This window comes from Ceratotherium simum, chromosome 2, assembly GCF_057802395.1.
Source record: "Ceratotherium simum simum isolate JZ-2026a chromosome 2, ASM5780239v1, whole genome shotgun sequence".
Taxonomy (NCBI): domain Eukaryota; kingdom Metazoa; phylum Chordata; class Mammalia; order Perissodactyla; family Rhinocerotidae; genus Ceratotherium; species Ceratotherium simum.
The window spans coordinates 19566029-19585872 of NC_141901.1; the positions used below are offsets into that span (position 1 = coordinate 19566029).

The 19844-nt window shown below is 47.3% G+C and overlaps 1 pseudogene; it reads right to left on the reverse strand.

Moving 5' to 3' along the window:
• Positions 1 to 4987: 4987 nt before the first annotated feature.
• LOC101392342 (serine/threonine-protein kinase PLK1 pseudogene) lies at positions 4988 to 6618 on the reverse strand (annotated as a pseudogene).
• Positions 6619 to 19844: the final 13226 nt, after the last annotated feature.

Here is a 19844-nt window from a genome sequence, read left to right on the forward strand (position 1 = left end):
TGGAGGGGAGCATTCAGGGAGAGAGAGGAACATCTGTGTGCAAGGAGATGTGTGTCAGAATATACATTATAAATCATGTTGTAGCATTATTTCTAACAAGGAAAAATTGGACCCAACCTTAATGCCCATCAAAAAGAGAATAGATAAATAAATAGTAGTGTAGTCAATCTTGTATCAACATGAATAAACCTCAAAAACTGAACAGTGAATGAAGAATATGCAGAGGACACAGTATGATGCCACCTAAAAAAGCTTGAAAGCTTGCAAAACCATATCATATATTATGTGTGGATACCTACATGTATAGTAACAGGCATGGGGAAACACGGATGGGAGAAACAAATACCAATTTCAAGAGAATGGGGAGAGAGGAAGAGAGGGAAATGGCACAGGGGAGGGCTAACAAGGTTTTAGTCTTTTAGAAAATTAGCTCAAGCAAATATGGGGAAATAGGGCATTTGTGTATTTGAACAGTATTCTCTATACTCTTTTGTGTGCTTGGAATATTTTATCATTTCTTAAAGGAAGATGGGAGGGCTCCGGGAGCAACCTCCTGCCGGTGGCCAGCTGCAGCTGGCTTAGACTCGGGCTGCAGTCAGCCTCAGGTGAGGACATTAAGGGTATGACAAGGAATAGTTGACTCTTCTCAGAGCTCTGGTATCTTGCAAATCTGTCCTTCATCTCATATGTCTATGTCCTTTTCTCTAGTTTTCCCATACAGAGGCCGGGTCCCCTGAAGTCCCAGACTGTGCCTTCCTTTGAAGTCCCACAGCCCTTAGCAGTGAGCTGGGCACGGGACTGGACCGCAACAACAGTTTTGATCTGATTTCTCTCACCATTTTTGCCATGAATGAGACTCCATCCAATCTCTTTGTGTGTGTTCCACTTTGGCATGAAACACGCTGTCCACATGGATCTCCCTCCAGGGCTGCTGGGCCCACCCGGGACCTCACACACAGCCCCTCAGACTTGCCCACGACCACCTCCCACAAGGTCTCAGAAACCGTGGTCTGTAATCTAGAAAATGTTGAGGAGGAGGTTTGGCAGGTATGGAGTGAACCTGGAGGACAAGTGAGAGAATTCCACATGCTGGAGGCAGGAATTTCCTAAGACTTAGTGAGTTATTCAGTGCAGTTCCAAACATCAGAGGAGAAATGCCCACCAGTAGCTCTCCTTCCAGAACTTGGTTCTCCCAAGAGTTTTATGGCTCCAACAAATGGCAGTAACAGTGGATAAATGCTAGGGGTGAGTTTTATCTATATATACATATAGAATATATGTATACATTTGACAAATATGCTCCGGAGAATCTCCCCCCCCACACACACACACACAGAAGAGAAGGTGTCACTTGGGCAAAGCTGCCTGACTGGTTCATTCCAAGACAAGCTTTCATCACTGGTCTTCTCAGGGGGTTCTCAACCGTGGCTGCACATTAGAATCTCCTGGGGAGCTTTCCAGACTACCAATATCCAGACCTCAGGCCAGCTAAGTCAGGATCTCTGGGAGTAGGTCTGGGCACTTTTTTTTTTTTTTTTTTTTTTTTTTTTGGTAAGGAAGACTAGCCCTGAGCTAACATCTGATGCCAATCCTCCTCTTTTTGCTGAGGAAGACTGGCCCTGGGCTAACATCTGTGCCCATCTTCCTCTACTTTATATGGGACGCAGCCACAGCATGGCTTGACAAGCGGTGCGTCGGTGTGCGCCCAGGATCCGAACCTACGAACCCCGGACTGCCGCAGCGGAGCGCGTGCACTTAACCGCTGCGCCACTGGGCCGGGGAGTGGGCATTTTTAATATCTCCTCAGGTGCCTGTGAGGCACAGGGAGGGTCCCAGAGCCACTTGTCTACCCTGCATGCCATTGAGATGGGCACCAGCAAACCAAGCAGAACGGAATAAACCCTGCCCCTGGGGAGCTATGGAATAGTGGGGTGCAGGGTTGTACACACACACTCCAAGGGGCTGTGAGAGCCCAGGAAAGGAAACACAACTCTACCATCACTCTGGATGGTAAGAATGAGCAGGAAAAGGTGAGAGAAAGAGTAGAGACTCCCCAGCGACACAGGAAGGGGTGTCCCTCTAGTTGTTGTGGGACAAGAGATTAAATCAACTGTTAGAAGACTAAGATCAGGGTAGGGAAAGAACTCAAGGGTTCATCTGGTTTTCAGGCGCAAGCTTGCTCAAGCCGTTCCAAAGAAAGAGAACTTCATGAAAACACCCTGACAGGAGACCTGCTACCTCTGTTGGCAGCTCTGCCCATCCTGGGCAGGAAGTTCCCCTCACAGCTAACCCTAGGGCAGCAGTCTAAGCCTGTTCCTGTTCCTGACCCAGCTGCCCCTCAGCCCTCAGGACACCCCTAGCTGTGGGAGGTGCATTCAGGCTAGAACACAGCATCCAGAAAATGAGCCCCTTCCCTCCAAACTGACGAACCTGGGGAAGGCAGATCCCACCCCCAAGGAAAGCCTTTGTGTGAAGGAGGGGTCCCCGGTTTCAGGAGACTGAGGGCAGTGGCTGCTCATCCTCTCTGAGAGTCCCTCAGCTGAATAAACAGAAAGCAGGATTTACACCACCCAGCACCTTTGGTGGGGCGGGGAAGTGCCAGCTGGGGTGTTACCCAAGACCTACGCATCTCCCCACACGGAGCAGCCAGGCTCACGGTTGGAATTTCAAGCACGTGCTCCAATTGTTCCCAGCAATCCGGTCATTGGTATGCCCGGCACTTGGTCGTTGACCTGACGCTGGATTCTCATGGTTTGCTGTCCTATCAGAGACTGAGAGCCTTGAATACAACCGACACAGAGAAGAGCCAATAAAAAGCAGTTATAAAGACTGACCTGCCACCACCCTGCTCCCCAGGGGCCCAGCTGTGGGGTAACGACACTGGCTGGTTTCCCCACGGTCCTTTTGTGTCAGCTGAAGGCTCCCCTGAACATTTCTTGTCAGTTACAAACCAAAGCTGGGGCCCCCAGGAATATGAGTCTCCCACGATAAGACTGGAATACAAATGGGGTTTAGATTTAAAGATCAGGTTAGATGGCATGTGATGGGAGAGGCACATGAAGAAGAAACCCTTTCCAAAGCTCCGTCACTCCACAGTGAAAATTCAAGTCACTCACAAGGCTCTGTCTGTTTTCAGTTCCCACCTCCTACTCCCCGGCCTTTGCCCAAAAAAGGGAAAAGGGAAGCTTTAAATCAAGTCACCCTAAATCCTCTTTTCTCCTTGAGATAATCTGGTATTTGTGTCTCTGCTGATGCAGTAGGTGTCTGGTGCCCCGGGCCCCCTCTGGCTCCTGCCACAGGACCACAGAGGTGGCCTCAAACATCTCCCTGCTCCTGCCCCTCCTCCCCACACACACGATTGGAAGGAAAAAGGATTCTACAAAATATAAGTAAATAGGGTCATGGAGATAAGCAGGAAGACCCAGGGGCAAACTGAAGCTTCTTCACACATTGCAAATTGGTCATGGTCAGCACTAAGTTCCCCCATCAAGTCCCAGGTGAGATGGGCTTCTTAGCAGAAGCCGAGTTGGCCAAACGCTGGCAGAGTCCACGTCTTTCAGGGGAAGTGTGGCATCAAACCCATCATTTGGGCCCCCAACTGATCCAGCCCCACAATAGTCGCTGCCGCTTATTGAGCAGTAACTAAATGTTCTCTCGTGTAATCCTCTCAATAACCCCGATCAAGTGCTGATCCCTCGCTTTACAGTTGGGGGAACTGAGCCTCAGAGAGATTGAGTAACTTGCCCAAGGTCACACAGCAGTAAGTGGTAGAGCCAGGATCAGGTCGTCTGACTCCGAGGCCTGGCTCGTAACCCTCAGCTGTAGTGCCACTCACGTGTGTGAGTTGGGTCAGCGTGCCATCGTCATCTCAGTTTGGTTACGTTCTTTGCCTGGGCCACCGCTGAACCATCTTCTCCAGCTTCCGTCCACTATGCCCTAGCCTTCCCTTCCTTCAACTGAAACAGCTGCCCTGAGTTTGTCCCTCCTGGACTTAATCCCCTCGCTAACGGACACACGCTGCTGTGAGGTATGTGAAGGGACACAGCTGGTCCCTGCCCCCTGGTCAGCCGGGGACCCCAGGCAGCCCTTCCCACAGCACCTACTACTTGGGGATTCCTTGCTTTCCTTCCTTCCTCCCTTTCTTTCTCCTTCACTGCCTTCCCTTTCTGTTTGCTTTTCAAGATTTTCTGCTCTCCAGCTAGATGACCTGGAGACAGTGGGGGTCTGTACTGGTCAGTCAAAGGAGGTCCCATAAGTGCCACCCTCTCCTCCCCAGACCACTCCTGAGAAATCTGTTCCTATGGCAGGGTCACCATAGCATCCTCAGGGCCCTATCAGCCCAGGGTCTCACACAGCTCCTAGCAGACCACTGCCTTTTGTCAAAGGAACTGCATTTGTGGAGGCCTTGTTCATGTGCTGTCATTGATTTTGTTAATATTTGCTACATAGCTTATTGGACCAAGGGACAGTGAAGAGGGACATCAGGCATCCCACGGACCCAGAGAGCCACCTGTGCCCTCACCTCAGAAGGACTCAGTTGTTGCTGCTGATTGGCTGAGACAGGTGGCTACTGAGCGACATACAACCAGTAGCCAATCATCACTCCCCACACCTTTTCTTTTTTAAAGATTCACATGTGTTTAAGGTGTACAAAGCCAAGGAAAGGACAGTCCCGAATTCAATAGCAATATTCTGCACAAGTCATACGGTGGAGTTGAGAGGGAAGGGGAAGAGGCCATAGAGCCCACACCAGGACGTGTACAAAAATAACTTACATAGTAACCCCCACCTGCAAGGAGGATGGAGCTCTTGCTGGGCGGCACATTACAAAAAACAGCACTGTGGGAGCTAACTGGTACCGGCCCAAGGTGCCGGTGGGGGTGAGGAGGGGCACCGTCTGGAGGGGAGGGAGGCCTATGAGGAGGCCTGGAGGCCGCTGGTAGCCGAGTGTGAGCTCAGCAGCTAGTCCACCATGGGAGTGGTACTCCTACAGAAGGTTCTCATCACTGTAGGTCACAGATGCCATCAGTGGGCACAAGATGGGTTTGGTATGGTCCTGGGAGAAGCTGATCTGCACGCAGCCATTACTGAGGTGCAGGATGATGGCACTGCGGGTATGAAACCAGGTACACAGGTAGGGTGACCTTCCTGTGACGTGATCTTGGTACCCGCCTTCAGCAAATGTTTGCTCATGTCAGTTTCGGAAGCACTTAAGGAGAGTGATCTTCATCAAGGAGTTGGGATGGGAACTCACAGTGAGGTAGGCCTCAGTACCATCACCCTCTGTGTACTGCAAGCTGTCACCATCGTGGTGGAGGATGAGGCGCACCCCCACACTCTTGTTACATAGCTAGTACCCAAGGCCGTACCTGGCTGACTAGTACCCCCACTTGCTGATCCAGAAGATGGGGATGCAAGCAGGATCCGCAGCCTCCTCTTGCCTCACCAGTCCCCGCTCTGAGGACTTGGAGGCACTGACGCCGCGTAGCTGCTGCAGCATGTCGCCAAGGTGGCAGGCGACCACCTCACTGGTCTCCTGGACTATTGGTTCCTCTTTTTTCCCGGGACACTCTAACATGGGGTTCTCCAAGCCTTTATTGAGGACTGTGAGAGGCTCCTGGTTGCTGGGGTCTACGCTGTCGGGAGCGATGGAAAACCCCAGTGGAATGGTGAGGCACATGATGGGGAGAAGGGCCGGGATAAAGTCAGAAGTGAAGAACTCATCTTGAGCAGCTCGTGAACGGTCGGGTGGGCAGTGGGATCTGTCTGAAGCATCTTCTGGATGAGCGAGGCTGCGACGGGGTTGAAGTGCTTGGCAGTACTATATTCGTTCTCCTCGATCCGGAGGTAAGTCTCTTTTAGGCAAGAGGTCGCAAAAGGTGGTTTGCCCACTAACAAGGTATACATGATGCACCCAATGGACCACACATCCACCTGGAAACTGTGTCCTTTCTTGCTCATCACCTCGGGAGCTGTGTAATTGGATGTCCAGCACAGAGTTGTCCTCTGCTCCCCGTCATATTCGACTTAGAGTGCCAGTCCAAAGCCCCTATTTTCACCTCCGATCCTCATTCAGGAAGAGTTCGCCCAGCTTGAGGTCCCGGTGAATCACTCGGTTTCGGTGCAGCCAAGGACGCTCTGCCGCAGGTAGTGGCGGGCCTCGGGCTCCGCCGCTGGCTTCCTCCGCTGGCGCAGCTCCGGGAGGGATCTCTGGTAGCCGAGCGCCAACACCACGAACGCGAAGTCGTTGTCCTCGAGAAGGCCGTGGAAGCCTACGACATGCTGGTGGGCGAGACTCCGGTGAACCGGTATCTCCACGGACATGTCCTTCTGGCGCGGCTTGAGCAGCAGCGACTTAGGCACGCTCTTGTCCGCGACCATCTCGTTAGGGTCCGCGTCGGAGATCTCAAAGCACTTGGCGAAGCTGCGCTTCCCCTAGACAGCGGTCCCGCAGACAGCACCGCCGGCTGCGCGGGTCCGCTAGGACCTTGGGAATCTCTTCTGCCCGCGGGGCGGCCGCCGGGGCCCTGGGAGCAGCAAGTCCGGGTGGGGGAACCGGGCTTTCCCCGGGTTGGCTGGTGCCGGCGCCAGCTGCCCTGCGGTCTCTGCCGCACTCATGTTCCCGGAGTTGCTCAGCGGACCTAGCAGGGTCTGGGCAGAGGTTTGGCACCCCTCCGCTGCTCAGATCCTCCAGGCGTCCCCCGCTCCCAGCCCCTGGACTGGGCTTATTTCCTGGGACAGAGGGGAAGTGGAGGCAGGCACTGGTAGGGAAGATGGCTTTGTCAGATTAACTCTCACTGGTAAAAATGCTCCGTCTCCCAGCCTCTGTGAGCAAGGCGACCCGGGCTCTTGTGTACCCAAGTGGTTTCCAGGCTGGTGGGTGGTTGTTTTTCCTCCAAGTCTTTGGCCAGCCCTGCATCTCACCTGAGGGCTGTGGTTTGGCAAATGTTTTGACTTGACACATTGGGCCCCGTGGTGGTATTTGGAGTTGTGAGACCGTTCTGTGCTAAAAGGGAAAATGAATGGTCTATTTAGAACCTGCTAACAATTCACAGTATAAAGAACAGGCAACAATTCTGCTGCTGAAATGCCGGCTTTCTGAGGGTAGCCTCAGGGGAGCTGGCTGTGTGGCAATTATGGCTCCTGCTCTGGATATTCCATCTGGAAGACCCCCTCATTGCTGTTGGCAATGCTTTCAGAAGGTTGTGCCTCTGCCCTGGCTTTTTCCGGCCTCTCCTCAACCGCTTCTCAGAACACTCTCCTCCTGGGGCCTGTGGTGTTCTTGGGCTGTGAGTGAGACCACTTTTGCTAAACCAGATGAACCTTGCCCTGGAGGAAGGAGGGAAGGGTGGCTGTTTGGGAATACCTGAAACACACTCTTGTGGGGTTGAGTTGTGAGGTTCTACCTCCCCTTGGCAGACATAGAGTTCACCTGAAGGAAGAAGCTGGCTTTCCTCTCAGAACACAATGGCGCCTTCTGGAGCCTTGGATACACTCCAGGGTGTTTCTTTCACCAGAGTGATGCTTCATTTCCTTGCACCCTAGGATCGGAAGGGAAGGTGAGAACCATAGGCTTCTAAACACTCACCCTAATTAAAAACTGACCAGTTTACTGAAATACCAAAGCTTGTTTCAAAGATTAACCAAATTAGGAATGGTGTTCATCTAATTTTTCAAAATGAATTCCTTTACAGGTAAAAGTAATCCCAATAAAAATCCTGATAGGATTTTGTATAGAAATTCACAAACTGATGCTAAAATTTATATAGAAATGCAAAAGATCTAGAAGAGCAAAAACAGTTTTGAAAAAGAAGAACAAAGTAGGAAGACTAACACTACTTGATTTGAAGACTTCCATAAAGCTACAAAAATAAAGACAATGTGGTCTTGGACACACACATAGCAGAGGTATAGACAGACAGAGTAATGGAACAGAATAAGAGTCCAGATATAGGCCCACACATATATGGTCAACTGATTTTTCAAGGTAATTCAATAGGGGAAAGGAATGCCTTTTTAATAAATTGTGCTGGTATAATTGGACATTCGTATGTCCAAAATGAACCTTGACCCTTACTTTGAACCACACAGAAAAATTAACTTGAAATGGATCATAGAAGTAGATGCAAGAGCTGAAATTATAAAGCTTCTGGAGGAAAAATAGAGGATAAAACCTTTGTGACTTTGGTTTAAGTAAAGATTTTTAGCAAGAACACAAAAATAATGCATCATAAAAATAAAAATTGATAAATTAGACCTCATCAAATTTAAAACTCCTTGTCTTCAAAAGATAATTTTACAAAAATGAAAAGACAAGGCACAGATTGTGATAAAATATGTGTAAAGCATATTTGAAGATGAAGATGTATAGAATATATGTATATATTTGATAAATAAGCTCAACATCATTAGTCATTAGGGAAATACAAATTAAAACCATAATGGAACACTACTACATACCCACTAGAATGGCTAAAATTTTTTTTTTTTAAACTGACAACACCAAGTGCTGATGAGTGCGTGGAACAACTGGAACTTTCATACTTAGCCAATGGTACACAGTTCGCAGTTTTTTAAAAAGTTAAGCATCAACTTAGCATATCACCCAGCAATCTCATTCTTAGGTATTTATCCTAGAGAAAGAAAAGCCTATGTCCACAAAAAGACTTGTACTCTTAATGTTCACAGAAGCTCTATTCATAATCACCGAAAGATAGAAACTACTTAAATACCCATTAACTGGCTAGTGGTTTAACAAATGGTGGTATATCCATACAATGGAATACTACTTGGTAATAAAAAGTGATGAAAGGGATAACTACTGATAGATGCAGCAATATGGATGAATCTGGAAAGTATGACTTTGGAGAGAATGAAGTCTAATGACTTTCACTTTCAAAGTGAAAGAAGTCAATCACAAATGACTACACACCATAGGACCATTTATATGACATAATGGAAAAGTCAAAATTATAGGGACAGAAAACAGATCAGTGGTTGCCAATGGCTTGGAGCAGGGAGGAAATTGCAAAGGGACATAAGGGCACTTTTTGGAGTGATAGAAATGTTCTATAGTTTGATTGTGGTGGTGGTTACATGACTATATACATTTGTCAAAACTCCTTGAACATATTGAACACTTTAAAAGGGTGAATTTTATAATACACAATTATACCTCAATAAATCTAATATGTTTTTAAATGAATCCCCAAATCAGCTTTGATAATAAAAACTCATTAATTTGGATCCCCCTTACTTATATTTAGTAACAATTTATACCCACAAGAGCCAAATTTTATACTTGCTCCATCTAAAAATGGTTATTTTGGACTTTAATTATCCTACTAGAGGGAAAGAGGAGGGAACTCCAGTCTGTAGGATGTTACCATGTGCCAGGCAGACATTGTGCTAGGCATTTCGCACTTGATTTTATTTGGTCCTTGTTACGGGCTGAATTGTGTCCCCCAAAATTCATACGTCGAAGCTCTAACCCCCTGTACCTCAGAATGTGACTGTAATTGGAGACAGGACCTTTAAAGAGGTGATTGAGTTAAAATGAGGCCATTAGGGTGGACCCTAATCCAACCTGAAGGGTGTCCTTATAAGAAGAGGAAATTTGGACACACAAGGAGACACCAGGGGCGCATGGGCACAGAGGGACACCATGTGAAGAGGCAGCAAGGGGTGGCCATCTGCAAGCCAAGGCCTCAGGAGAAATCAAACTTGCTGACACCCTGATCTCAGACCTCCAACCTCCAGAATTCTAAGAAAATTAATTTCTGTTGTTTTAGCCACCCAGTCTGTGGTACTTTGTCATGGCGGCCCTAGCAAACTAATACAGTCCTCCCAACAATGTGACATGAGATCGAAAGGATTAAAAACACAAGGCTCTGCGATTGTTGGGAGCTTACCCAACTCCAGAGGCGGTGGGGGAACCTGGGTGAAACACAGGCCTGTCTGACACCAGAAGCCGACACTCCTGCCACCCTCCACGCCGCACCCCCCAACCCCACCACATCTGAACTGCAAGTCTTAGGAGATCAGAACTGGTTCCCTCTCATCCTTGAACAATCTGTACTGCTTTTCCTCGGCGAATGTTGAATTGATTTGAATAATCAGAGCAACAAGCTTTCAGGATGCGGAAGAGACCTACTTTAAATATTCAGCTATTTTCCAGGGCAAAGTGATATCATTGATTTTTGTAAATAGTGAATGCTATCATAATAATTGATACCTTCGCCCACCCATCATGCCCCGAGTTTCTGTGAATGTGGGGCCAGTGACAGGCACCGAGGATGCCAAGAGGTGGCTCCCAGCCCTTGCTCTCAGGCAGGTCTTACAGGATCTGTGCAATGAATGCTTTCTTAGCCTGGACATTCATTCATTCCACAAATATTTATTGAGCACCTACAATAAAACCAAAAGCCATATTTTTTAATTTTTTTCTCTACAACAGACTTATCCTAGACCCTTGATCATGCTGACATTTGGCCCATGAGAACAAATAATTAAGGGAGTTTTGTTGTTGTTCATTGGTTTTGTTTTTTAAATCAGATTTTTTTTTTCCCATTCTGTGCACCAAAGCAAGGTGGAGAAAACAACCTGGAGATGAAGAGCTTGCGGTTCAGAAATGGAGAAGGATTCCCTTTATACTCTGGGCATCTCCTAGAGGGCAAAAACCAACCTCCTGCTATGATTGGATGCCTGGGGGGCTCAGCAATTTGTGATTTTTTGGTAAATGTTTGTGGAACTTGGCTAAATGTTAAATGATTCAACTGCTCGGAGTGGGAAGCAGCCTCCCCTGGGGAAGTGACCAGATGCACCTTTTAAATTCAGGCTCAGAAACAGTCAGGCGAGTTGGGCTGCCCTGAGAGAAGACGTCTGCTCAGCCAAGGTAAGGACCAGGGTGGCCCTAAAACAAGCTGTAATTGGAACATGAAAATAGGGAGAGTAGAGAACCATTGACTGAAACCAGAGAATGAAGAAGTGGAGACAATTTTGTGGAGAACCAAGTAGGGCTTTTGGGTTTGAGAGGCAGTGGTTGTCTGCATCCAGACATCCAGCCTGCAGCCTGCAGCTTAGGGAAAGAGCCGTCAGACTATGGATGGAGGAGAGGATCTTAAGAGCTCAGCCTTTCTCCTCCATCTGCCTCCTCACCCCCTCCTCACCAATACACAGGTTTGCTGATGTTACCTTATAAATATTTCTTGACTCTTTTCCTTCCTGCCTGCCTGCCATGTACAACTCCAGGCCCTCAAAAGCTCTTCCTTAGACCACTGCCTTCTAACAGGTCTCCCCTGCCGGTCTCTGCACCACCCCTATAAATCCAGCCCTCACACTGTCACTAGAATAGTTTATCTGAAATGAAATTCCCAGAATCTCACTTTCCTACTTAAAGCCTGTCACATACCTGTCTCCTGATTCTTCAACACTTGGCACAAGCATCCCCTCCTCCAGAATGTGGTCCCTGATGCCCCAGGATCAGCTGGGTGACCCCTGTGCACTTAGAGCTCATTGTGCGTCCTGCCTGACCACACCGAGCTGTAATTACCTGGTGGTTACGTCTTCCTTTTCCATAGCCTGGGAGCTCCTAAGGGTTGCAACCAAGCCGGGGCATCTCGATCCTCAGCACCTATCCCAGTGCCTGGCACATAGGGGTTCCTTTCATCTTGGGAGGGAGGGAGGGAGAGAGAGAAGGAAGGAGGTATAGAAAAAGGAAAGAGGGCCGGGTACTAATCTTGAAAAACGGCTACACATGGTGGAGGATTAGCCAAGGTTCCCATTTCCTACCTGAGGGGACTCAGCTTGCTGCAGAGGCAGGAGAACTTGGAGCTAACTCCTGGCTTGGCCACTGCTTAGCTGTTTGACCTTTGTTAAGCTGCCTAACCTCTCTGGGCCTCAGTTTTCTCATCTAAATAAGGAGGTAGGACCAGATGAACTCCACAGTTCCTTCTGCTCTGATTCTGAAGGCACCACAGGTCTCTCAGCCACAGGAGCCTTGGCCCCATCTCAGCACCAGGAACTCACCACCCAGGGCCTCCTGCATTTGCCCTGCCCTGGGCCCACCTGCCTGGTCCCCTGACCTCCCTCGCCCTAAGCTGGAGGGAGCCCACGGCAGCCTCATTAGACAACAGTGACAGTCACAGCCTTGCCCTTGGACCCCACCAAACAGCTTTTGCCTGGGGATTAAACTCACTTGGCTTCTCTTCAGAGATTACCCAGCTGTTTTCTAGGGCCGGACTTACTTTCTCATAAATCGCTGAAGTCCAGATGGCCATACCTTTGGATCTTCTTCATTGTCTTCTTTAAAACCTCATTAAATTCCTGTTTCCACCCACTGCTGGAGAGGAGTCTGCCAGGCCCTGGGGGAGCACAGTCCCTGCTCCCACAAACAGCCCCTCCTCCCTGCATAACTGAGCAGGGTCCTCCACGGATAAGAAAGCACTGCTGGGCTCAGGCTAGGCATCACCGTGTCCTTGGGCTCTGTACCACGGTGGAAAGAGGAGATGAAGGACACAGTCTCTCTCCCTACACTCCTCACAGTCCAGTAGGAAATACAGGTAAGAAATAGCTATTGAGGAGAATGGACATAAATGACATCTCACTCCTAAATGAATTCTATCTTTTACCTCCCAATAGAATATAAAGTCCACAAGGGCAGGGACCTTGTCTTGCTCACTCACCTCTGGATTTCCTGCACCTAACGCTGTGACTGGCACATAGTAAGCATTCGAGAAATATCTGTTGGTTGAATTGAATGAATGTCATGCTCTTGGCCATATTCCCAGCTCCTAGCACAGCACTTGGTTCAGTAAATTCTTGGTAAAAGAAGAACAAATGAATGAGACAGGATCAGGGCAGGGATTCAAAGGATGAATAAGAGTTAACCAAACAACAGACATAAATGGAAAGGGGCAGGAGATCCCAAGGGCAGAGAGGATGACATTTGCAAAGGCAAGTGAAAATGTGGAGTTTTCAGGAACAGCAACTTGTTGGAAGTGGCCCAACATTTTATCTGAAAATGAGTTTAACTAAAATGTTGCAGGAAAATAGCAGAAGACCGCCTGGGTTTTCTCATTTCTTTCCCATCTCCCACCAACTTATTGGCTTTAGATGATTAAAAAGTCACAGAGCCCTTGTGTTTCCACTATATTAATCTTAACTTTTAGTTTGCAAGTGACAGAAATTTAATTCAAACTAGTTCAAACAAAAGAACTAGCAAGTGTGGGAGCTGGTTCTTTCTATGTTTGTATGTGTGTGTGTTTGTGTGTATTTATGTATGTATATATCTATCTATCCGTCTACCTATATCTATCTTCTATCTATCTAATCGTGGGTTTTCTTCCTTCTAGAGTAGCCTTATTCTCTCCTCAAATAGCTTCCTCTTTGCAGTTAGGGAAGCACACTTACATGGCTTCAGCAGCTTGGGAAACATCCATATAAAAATCCCAGGAAAAGACTTCGATGGGTTCTGCTTGGATTGCATGCCCACTCCAGACCAATCCCTGCAACTATCCGCCAGCCTGAGTCAAGTACCCTGCCATGACGGACAGCACCATGACTGACAGATCCAGGAGAAGGCGAGGAGTTCCCCCAAAGGAAGAGATACTGGGTAAAATCAAACCTCACATCACCCAATATCAGCCTTGCAGGTGTCCCAGGCAGCCAGATGCCAGGTGTGGACATGTGTAGTCATATCCGCATTCAGCACAGGAGAAGGTAAACTTTGAATATGCATTTTTGGTGTCTTACTGTAACCTCTTCTCTGGGCCTCAGTTTCTTCATCTGTAAAGTGAATAGGTTGGGTTAAATTCACCTTTAAAGATTTCTTCCAAATATGACCTTCTAGCATTTCTGAGATGTTTACATTTAAAGTCTTACTAGCATCTTGGATAATGGAAATGTCTGTTTCCTTGGTTGATTAATTCTTGAAGTAGGCTTGGATATTTTATCTTCGTTGTTCTCAGTCATTTCAAAAATACTTAATCTATTGTTCAGCAAAGGAATCTAATCTTTTTCCCAAAGTGCATTATTCAGTCTTATTCAGAATCTCTATTATTTGGATCATCATCTTTGGAAGAACAAGATATTTGGCAGTGAAGTACTTTAGGTTGATCCTAATTTTTAATTCTTGGGCCCAAACCTTTTATTATTTCTAATTGATCCCGGGAGCTGCAGGAAGGGAAATCATCACTCCCTCTGGTTTTTGGGGGCTCACTTGACCTTGGTGGAGAATATTCCTGGTTGGGGTCTCTGAGTCTGGAACTGCTGCTTTTTTATATTTATTGCGTATTCATGATGTGCTCATGAAGTGCAGGGGAATCAAAACCACTGATGCATTAGCCCTTCACAGTGGGTGGGACTCTGTGCCTCTTCAAAGCATGTCCATCTGCCCCACCTCCATCCCCAAAAGTCCTGGGCCAGAGCAGGACAGGTGCAGAAAAGAGGGCACAAAGAAGACAAATGATGTATTCAGCACCAACCACTGGCTGGTAAAACTTGAATTTAAAATCCAGGTCTTCTGACTTCTGGTCTAGTTCCCCTTCAGCATGCTCTTCCTCTGTCTCCTCTTCACCTCCAGCCACACTCAGAGCCTCCTTCAAGAAGATCTAAAACCAAGCCCAACCATTCCTCACCCCTAGCTCCCAAGGCCTGCTCATTAACACTGTGAGCCTGACCACCAGCCACACTGGGCCTTTCAATCTTGCCTCCCATAAGCATCTTGAGTTGTGACTTCTGGGCACTTGCTCTATTTGCAGAGAAAGCCCTTTCCTTAACCTAAGCCAAATCACCTGAATGTTTGACTCCCTGAGAGATCCTCTAACACAGCCAAGCCTCTGTTTGACTGTGGAGCCTTCCTCCCCTCACCTATGTCTCGGGTCTGTCTGAGCCCCTCCTCCGCCACTGCCACAGCCCTACTCCTTCGCACACAATGGAAGACCTGTGTCTTTCTTTCACAGCCATGAGAATGTTATAGCAGATGCTGGGCCCGCCTGCTGGCCCCTGGGGCTGTGGAAGCCTTCACAGGCTGCTAGTGTGACTGGCAAGGTCAGCAGCCAGGTTGACCCCGGGCTACAGGGACTGCCACCTGCTAGGTGTTTTCTAGATCACTGGCTCAGGTAAGGGGTGACCTGACCTCTCCCTGAACTCCCACTCATGTCCAGCGGAACCCTGTTCCTCAGAGATCACAGCTTTCTTCAATGGGCTTGAGTGGCCAACGCCTGATGTCACAACCAAAAACTTTCTAACTTGAGAAGAACCCCTGATTGTCCTCTCAATCATTTTTCCAAAGAGTCTAGAACAAACCATAGCCATCCATTTCCTAATTTATTCTTTCATTCATAAAAATATTTATTGGACTGTTACTATATTCCTGGCAAGCTAATGAAGCTGACGTGCTTTTTCAGAATATTCATTTTCCCCATGCCTCAAAGCCCATCATAAATGCTCCCTCATCCAGGAAGCCTCTCCTGTAACTTCCATTTTAATTCAACTTCATGGTACATAGAACCCTCAGGGATTCGCTTCTCACTGCTATCTCCTCCACTCAGACCTTCCCTCCTCCACTCAGTCCCTAACTGGGACTGCAGCTAACTGTTAGCACTGGACTAGGTTTGGAGTGAAACACCCAAAATTGAGTTTCTTATTCTCTACTCCCCACCCAAGCCCCACAATCCATCAGCCTTTCTAAACCCATCCCTTCCCACAGGGCATCTCCACCCTCACTCGCAGGATACTTCACAAGCAAGCCAGTCTGTCTTCATCCTGCTTGCTCTGGCCTTCTCAACATCATAACCAGATTAATCTTCCTAACAAAGCACTGTGCTCACACCTTGCACCGACATGCATTAATTTTCTACTGTTCACAGGAATTTTTCGGTCATTCATCAAGTAATTTGTTGAGCACCTACATATACCAATTACTTGGCAAGACTCTGGGGATACAACAGTGAGCAAAATGTAATTGCATTCTAGACGGGAAGACAAAAACAGGTAAGAAAAACCGTAAGTGTGATCAGCGCTGCACCGGGAATGTGTAACAGGAGACCTCAGGTGTCCTGGGAGTGATTTGTCAGGAAAGGTTTCCTGGAGGTGGGACAGGCAATCTGAATAAAAACTCCCTTGCCTGCCTTCAAGGTCTAGGTCCCTCTGTCCTCCAAGCTGTCCCCGCTAAGAGTGTTTGCTCTGAGTATGCCACTCCTCCACCAGTTTAAACACCTCGTGAAAGAATTTCAATGTAAAATGGAACCGAAGGATGTAAGATGGAAAAAATCACACCTGTGCCCTCAGGAAAACAAAACTTAAAGACTGAGAAGACTGATTTCCCATAAATGCCTGATTTACAGAAAAACTGATAATGTTGGAATTTTCTTCAATGATAAGGAGTTGGTCAGGGGTTGTCTCAGATCAACCTTGGAAATTTTTGCTTATGATTTCCAGAGGCATGAACAAGAAGTGACCCAGGTCGTGTTGGTCTCGCAAAATAAGCTGAATTAAGCTTTGTTTGCCTGATTGGACTGGTTTTGTCTGCTGGAGAATTTTCAAATCTGGTCTCCATTTGTTTTTTATTTTAACAAACTCCAACTGAACTCTCCCCTCTTTGCATTCCCTCTGCATATACACCCTCAAACCCTCAATGGACTCACCTGTAGCTTGCTGCAGTTTTACGTGTCCTGAATTGCAACTCCTCTGTTATTCCCCTAATAAACTCACCCTTTTGACAATTTTTGAGCTTGCCTTAATTTACCTCTTTATTTAGGTCAACGATGTCATCCCACCTGCCTTCCTTCTTCCTCGTCTATTCTGAATTGTTTCCCCATGTGTGGAATTTAAATCTCCAATTAAATGATAAATTCCTTGAGGCGAGTCCAGCCCCATGGTCTGCATTGGATTGGCCCATGTGATGATCTGAGTATTTGAATTAGGTACTCTGGCAGAGACCATCAGCATTAGAGCCGGGCAATGGCTGCCCAACTAAGGACAACGGTTGGCCACCAATCAGAGGACACGGGTGGAAGTGAGGTGGGCCACTTCCAAGCCTGGGCCTTAATAATGCTGCACATGCTCTCCTCTACACCCACTTCCCTCTTTTCCAGGCTGATATCCAGACTGTTGCCCAGCCTTGACCATGAATTGCAAAAGAAATCAATGTGGTTTTGTTGGCTCTCTTTGTTAGAGCAGCCTAGCCTTATGCCAACTAAACAGCTGCCAACATGTCAGCTTTCCACCTTCCACTAAAAAAAATGGAAGGTCTAGCAACACTGTGCCTGCAATCTTGCAGGGCAACAGTCCGCAGGCGCTGAAGCCCAGTTTGCCACAGACCCTACGGTGCCCCAGTGAGACTGAGAGCCAGTGTCCCTGCCACGCCCTTAGACTCTTGCTTTTCTAACCGTGCCCTCTTTCCTGTGAGTTGCCTGATTCTTGTAGGCAGTTGTGTTTTCAGAAGCATTTGAGCCTTTAGAGTAGAACATGACTCAGGGGGTCCAACTGCTGATGAGCCACCTGCCTGGCTCTTCTCTCAGGAGTTTGTGCTGCTTTAAAACCTAAACCATTTGTCTCAACACTGCTTTAGGACCTGGATCAGACCCCATGCCTCTCCCCGTACCAAGAAATATTCTATAATGTCCTCTTTATGTTCCTGAAATTAAATTAATATTACCCACTTACACAAGGTTTTAAAAATCAGTATAATGCCTTAATGGAAATATAAAGGAGAAATAAAAGAAAAGATGCTTATGTTAACATCATATATGTTTCAATACGTTAAAGGTTTGGTGCGATTACGTTAGGAGTCAGCATGAGGTAGTCAGATGCTCACGTGCCCAAGTAGAAGCACTGCAAATCTGGCAGCTGCAAATGCAGACTGGTACAGGTGTGTGGTTTTGCTAAATCAAATACCACAAGCAGCATTGCCATCAGGAATGTGATTTTTCAAAGGGTGAACAACTCTTGGTAACGTCTCAAACAAAACAAAATTCAGTCTTTCCGTGATTTGCACAACAGTTGCATTCTTGGAAAACTTCATGCATTTGAAAACATGCAACAAATACTTTATGTGTAAAATGGAGTTCAGTTTTAGGCTCACATCATTCTCAACACGTCCTCCATTCAAGAATGCATAGTGGGCACCCAGCCGTCACGTGGAATGAGGGGCAGTTCTTGGTTGGGGACATCATCCAGGGCATTTCAGGCTGTCTAGCAACTCTGCCCTTTTCCCATTAAATGTTGAGACCATCCCAACCCAACTGTTAACCAAATACATCCACGCATTCCCAAAGGCCCCCTTCCAGCAGATGCTTCTCCAAGGAGAACCACTGCCCCAAACCAAGAAGATGCACAGAGAGGTGAAGGTGATATTGAAGCTTTTTCTGAAGACTCGAAGTTTTTCTTCATAGCTTGCTGAAAATGAGGCATCACCTCAGCTTGATTTTCTGTGACTACCTGGACTTGTTAGGCTTTTGTGCAGCAAAGGAATTGGCAGTGGTCAGAAAAGACTGTGGTGGCCTCCAAGGTGAGTGCCGTTGCTCGGAGGAGGTGGGTGGCCTTCTCTCCCTACTCCACTGGAAGCCTGCAAGGCAAGCTTTACCTCTTGGTTTCTGTTTTTAAAAAAGGTATAAATAAAGCAAGAGGCTGAAACTGAATGAAATTCAGTTCTCCCAGCCCTCTCATCTCCTGCCTATTAATAACCTCTTGGAATGAGTCACATTGAGACATTAATTCACTGCTTCTGAGACCGCGTTAACCTAAAATAGTTCCCAAGCCATTTTTCTATGCTGCTGTGCTGCTGGGCAGCCAAGATGGTCACTGTTTCTCGACGAAGCATGCATGTAATCAGATTTCACCTGGGCTGGTGTGGGGCCCAGAGTCAAAACACCAATCAGTCCCTCACAAATTTAGAAAACCGAGGGACATGCATCCTTCATCCTCTGGACCCTTCCCCAGAGACCAGCGTCCTGGCTTCTCCTTGTCAAAGAAACACCCCATTTTCTCTGCAGGCCTTAGTGTTGTCTAAACGCATATGGTTCCCTAAATGACCTTTTGGACGAGTGCTGTTGTGCTTACAGATATGTGCAATGAAGTAACAGTGACAGAGAGAAAGCAAGCAAGATGTTCTTCCTGTCAGGAGCCTAGGGCCAGGGCTTCTCTTTGGCCCTCAGATCTTAACCCCCTCCTAGCAAATGCCTCACGTTCCTCATTTCATGCCGTCCCACTACCTCATTTCCTTCTCTGTCCCAAGCCATTTTTAACTGTCTGACTGGGAAGGATCTGACCTGACAGGACAATTAAATATTAATATCGTGATTGAAGAGTCTGTGTGCAAATCAATTAAAAATAGGACATGTGAGGCTGAGACATTTTCTATCTATTTTTTCTTTCTGTCAGGAAAGTTCTTGCCATGTAGCTTAAACTCCAATGCCTTGGGGCTGGGATTGAGTCTGCAAGGTGTCCACACCTTCTGCCGGTTGGGTAGCTGGTCACCACTCTCCTTGGGTGGGAGCAGGTGAAAGAGTTGATGTGGCCTTTCTCCTCTCATGAGGACAGGTGGGGAACCCAGTCTCAGACCCCCTCCTCCATCAAAATCTTCCTCAAGAGAGCTGCCGCCCTCTTTGGGTTCCCATCTTGTGCCAGCTTTCATCAGATGCTTATTAATTCTTTGCTTTTTTTGTTTGCATTGCATCCTAGAATTTCAGAGAACACATCTTTCCACATAGATTCCCACCCAGTGCTTGGAACTTAGTGCACAACTAATAACGTTTGTGCAATGAATCAAGAAGGCAATGAATCTGCCACTCTGTTACCACTTCTTTGTTTTGAATGGTAAATCTGTTGCATGACAGTTAAAA